This window comes from Cajanus cajan, chromosome 11 (genome assembly GCF_000230855.2).
Source record: "Cajanus cajan strain Asha chromosome 11, NIPB_CcT2T_4, whole genome shotgun sequence".
Lineage (NCBI taxonomy): Eukaryota > Viridiplantae > Streptophyta > Magnoliopsida > Fabales > Fabaceae > Cajanus > Cajanus cajan.
The window spans coordinates 33,008,827-33,014,251 of record NC_138527.1 but is presented as its reverse complement, the minus strand read 5'-3'; positions in this window follow the sequence as shown (position 1 = coordinate 33,014,251).

The following is a 5,425-nucleotide window of genomic DNA, read 5'->3' as shown; positions in this document are numbered from 1 at the left end:
TGTAATAACTACTCAATTTGTAAGAATGTTAAAATTTGCTACTTAACATCATTATGTTTTAAGTTAAAGACAATATGTCGACCAAAATTAATTGCATTAACTTTCTCCATCTGTAAGAATGTTTAGTTTTGTAACTTAATTACGGTGTAGTTTAAAAACAATGTGTTATTGATAGTGTATGTCAATGCGCATGCAATTTTTCTTTTTTAAATTATCAATTTAGTCTTTGAAAGTGTGAGGTGTTTGCTACTTATAATCCGTAAAAAAATGTATCATACTTCTTGAGTACAACCCACTTATCGGCATAATCTTTGCATTTTGGTCTTATGCAGAGAAGTACGTTAAGTATTTATTAGTCACATTTATACAACAAAGAAACAAAAGATTTGCTAATGGAAAAAAAATTTAAATCGATTGTTTAATCAATTTTAAAAGAATTGATTTTGCAACTTCAAACTTTTAAAAATTGAGTTAGAATCGATTTTAAAAGTATTTGTAACTTCAGTCATTTTATAACTGATTTTAAATTTTTTACATCTCCTCTAACAACTTCACTATCCCTTTCTTCTTCTCTTTTTTCCACTCCCCAGGGATCTTCTCTTGGAGTGAGACTATGTTGTTCATTGAGACAAAATATGAAATACTTAACATGCATATATTGTAAAAGCAAAAAACCAAACCTAACTTATAACACCTTCTACCCCGCATGTCATAATACATAAATAATAAATTAACTTGAATAATATGATCTTCATAAATAAACCAAACGTGTTCAGGTAGAAGTATCACATTTTTAACTTAATAAAATAACATAATCAATGAAATTGTAAGGAAATAAAATTAATATTTTCTAAAATAATTCAACAGAACAATATCCTAATTTAATTCTAGGTATACCTTGATGTCACGTGTTCTATTAAAGCAAAGTCCAACACTAAAGCCTAAACCTCATTAATTACCAACATTTTCAACCTTATGCGGATGATTATCTGCATAACAACCAAGGAAAACAACACAAAGTAAAGGGAGTGAGAAATATCTCACTTTAACTCACGATGTAGAAATACAAATCGGACAACCAAACACAAATAAGGAATACAAGATATAGCATATACAAATAAACATTATAATCACACAGTCATTTAGTCATAGCATAATAAACAATAATAATTACATTATAATGCATTATGTAATGAACACGAATTACATAATATCATGCATGCATTAGTAAAACATCACATATCATACTTATGCATCGTTGTTAGCAATACATGTAAAGTAGTCTAGGAGTACATATGTCAAATAATAACACCCTTTGCATGTACACACTCTCATTAGAAGGACATACTACCAGGTTTGATCGGGATAGCTAAGTTGTGCAAGATACATCTCATGCTCACGAGGATAAGATTGAGACTTCCAAACCAAGTTATTCCCAAGATTGATTTCCAAGCTTTTACACAAGAGACCTTTCCTAGCGGTGTATTTTATATTGTACCCTTTTAAAAAAAATCTTTTATGCAAATGGTTCATGTCAAATAGAGTTAATGCAATAATATACACATGATCTCACTTCACATATCACATATCACATATTCCTCATATCACCTCATATATCTCATGTGCATTCTCAAATACATCGACTAATCATTAGTAAAAAGGTAGTATCAAGATCACAAGAATAAAATAACCATCTAATAGTCGCTAAGCGAGTCAAGATTCCTAGAGATTCTCGTTGAGCAAATAACATTTAGCTGAGTCACAAATGTTTAGTTGAGCGACCAACATCTAGCATGAACGAGCTGAAGCTTCTCCTTGAGTAACCAATATTTAGATGAGTGAGCTAAGTCCCTTGAGGCTTCTCGCTAAGCGACCAATATCTAGTTGAGCAAGTTGAGCTCTCTAGAGCTTCTCGCTAAGTGACCTTGCATGTCTCGTTGAGTGAGAGTCCAATCTTTCTTTATGAAAATCACGTCTCCTCAACAATTACAAGTTACGCACATCCAATTTCACACATAAATACATATACAATTGATAAAATTGCTCTGTAACATGAAATTAACATTACAAATCACTCAATTTACATATAACAATCAATAGTTTCAAAAATTATCACAACAAGTTCCTTAAGAATTTTTCATAGGAACCCACAAGAATCTCAAATCATACAATTACAATCCAAAATATATAATTGATCATACATTCCAACAATTCATGTCATTAATTATAAGTAAGAAGAACAAATAGTAAAACAGAAGTATTAGGGAAAACCCCTCATACATAGACGTACATATATTATACATAGGATTGGAGACCAATCTCTCTACCTGACATACAAATTTACACCTAGAGCGAGGTTTTTTACTCTTGCCTTACTCTGTTGAACAAAAAAAGATGAATGGTCGACTTTTGGGTAATTTTCTCCTTACTCCTGATCTTTGAGCTCTAAGTATAAAAAGAAGAGCACATACATAAAATAGGAAAATGCGTACAAACTTATCAAAACTTTTCTTTAAAAAATTTAACTTTTCCTTAACCCTCATGTAACTAAAGCACATAACCCTAGTTACTAATTCACCTCCCTATTAATTAATTAAAATAAAACATTTAACTAAAACCTTTAATAAAAATCTTATATTATATTCTAAAATATATTAAATAATTAAAATAAATATTAAACAACTATTATTAATTAAAATAAAAATACCAAAATTATTAATTAAACACTTATATTATATTTTGTGAAAAACATGGTGTTACATATAACCCAAACCCCCAAACAACTAAAAACCAAACAACATATTCAACCAATTATATAGAAACCAAGTACACAACTAAGAAGACCAACATGAATGATAAGGAAAACACTTGCCAATAGGGATGGTGTGGTAGCGACATGATAATGGGACAGAGGATGCGAGAGAGTGTGAATGAGAGCACAAGAGAGAGCGTCAGAGACAGTTATATAGTGATGGACCTAGAAAATAGTGGTGGAACGATGAGAAAAGGGAGAGTGCAAAAGAAAAAGAAAGTTTTGTGAAAAAAAGAGAACAAAGTGAGAAGGTGAAGTATGGTATCATTTTTATAACGTTTCTAAATCGATTGTTATAAAATTGATTGAGAAAAAACCTTTTAAAATTGGTTATTTAAACAATCGATTTTAAAATTAGTTTTTCTAAATTGATTGCATAATAATTTTAAAAAGATTATGACAAGAGCTTTTAAATTTAGTTGTTATATAACTAAATTTAAAATAAATAGGATTTTTAAATCAATTATCCTATAACTGATTTTAAAAGAGGTGTTCTAAAATTGATTGTATAACAACCAATTTTAAAAGTGATTTATTTAATTTTAATTATTTTATTGTGTGAAATTCAAAATCGATTACAAGTAACCAATTTTAAACTTTTGATGTTAAAACTGCTTTTTGCACTCATGATTTTGTAAATACTTAACTAAAAAAATTATCATTGTTTTATATACTCAAGTCATCTTGAGTGGATGATCTCCATTATACATCCTATATTAAATTTTTTTCTAACTTTAATTTTATAGTGAGCGTTTAGAAATCCTAAGTGATTTGTAATTTCCATATGCTTACTCTAATGAGTTAAACACTTGTAAACTTTTAACCTTTATGTGTTAATAAGTCTGAAGGTGCTTGTTAGAAAAAAAATACTTGTAAGCTAAGTACAATGTTACAATCGACAATTTGTAGCCCTTAGAGATTGAGAATATTTAATTTGTACTCAATGATTGAGTGAATTGTTTTAATGAATGAAATGATTAGACATAACTCTTAAGTAAAGAGTAAACTAATATAAATTTTTGTGTGTTTTTTCTTTTCCTTTTTCTTTAATTTTTATATCTGTTGTTCATTCATTTTATATAACTAACCTACTTTTTTAAAAAGTCTCAAGTAAAAATTTTTAAACACATAATTCAACTTTTTTTCTTATATATTATTTATGTATTTCGTTCATTACCTATGGTTCCAATCCCATAAAGAATCAAACTCTGCTAAATCTCGAGATAAACATCAATTAACATAAACTTCTATAAGCTATAAGAATATTTTCCATGTTTATTTGATGTTTTAATTTGTTCAAGCTATAATTCCACAATGGGATTAAATAAGAAAGGTACCGTGTAGTATGCCTTCTTGAAGAATAGCTCCATAGAAAAATTAAACTAATTATAACAACCTAATGATCAGATTCTCATAGAATAATCATGTTAAGAAAGACAGTTTGAAGATTTAGGTATAGATAGACGGAAAAAACATATAGTTAACGCTTAACATCAATCAAATATAGAAATAAAACCTTTTTTCTCCAAATTTATGGTAGACGTAAATGCTTCTTTCTTATGTAATCATTGTCAAAGAAATATTTTGTATCCATAACTTTGTCTTCAAAATATTCACTAAAAATATTAATTAGTTTTTAGATTAGTTGTAGAAGAAGTCGATAAACACTCTATACCTAGGTTCAACTAAAACTAATTACTCCAGGAGACTGTGAATACTTCGACTAAATCATTTTTTATTATCACCCTGGGCGCAAGTTACTCAAATACTGGTAAAGCAAATTTGGTGTAGAGTTCCTATAAGGAATATTCAAAGAATAAAGAAAAAATAATACTAACTCGAGACACATGCATCTCAGTTAAATTCTAGATGTATTTATCTTTTTGAGAAATATTAATAATATGTTTTCTAATTTTTTTTTTCCGTAAACGTATTTATTAGATGAAATTTATGTGTTGATAGGTCTCATTCTCAAATTAATAAACCTCATATGAAATCCAAAAAATAAAAAATATACTTAAAAAGAAAATATTATATTCCTACCACGTACCCTTCTTCAACCTTAAGTTCTCAAAAACTACATCTTATCCCGCTAACATAATAGATAAATCTGGTTTAATTATTATTTATTACTTGTAGCTACTTCAATCCATCCCCTGTGACAAGCACCAATTAAAGCATCTCAACAATTTTATACTTTGTTTGGGAGAGAGACAAAAAGAAGATAATAAAAGACAACAGGTAGTAATTGATCTGATAAAAAATAGAATAGAATAAAATTTGTAGTTATTTAATTAATAAAGTAAAATTAGGTGAGAAATAGAGTAAAATTAGTATTTATAATTATTATTTTACTTTCACTTTATAATATAATTTAAATTATTTTTTTATATATGATATTTTACATGTTTTTAATACCTTACAAGAATCTTCTCAATAAAGAGAGTATAAAAAATAATGTGAAATTTATTTCTATTTTTTTTTTTGTAATTTTCCTTAAATACATTCCATCGAATACAAATACTTTTCTTTTTTCCTTTCAAATTCTTTCCCACCTTGTTAAATCACTCCACAAACATAAGCTTAGAATAATTCTTGAGTCAAGTAATATAA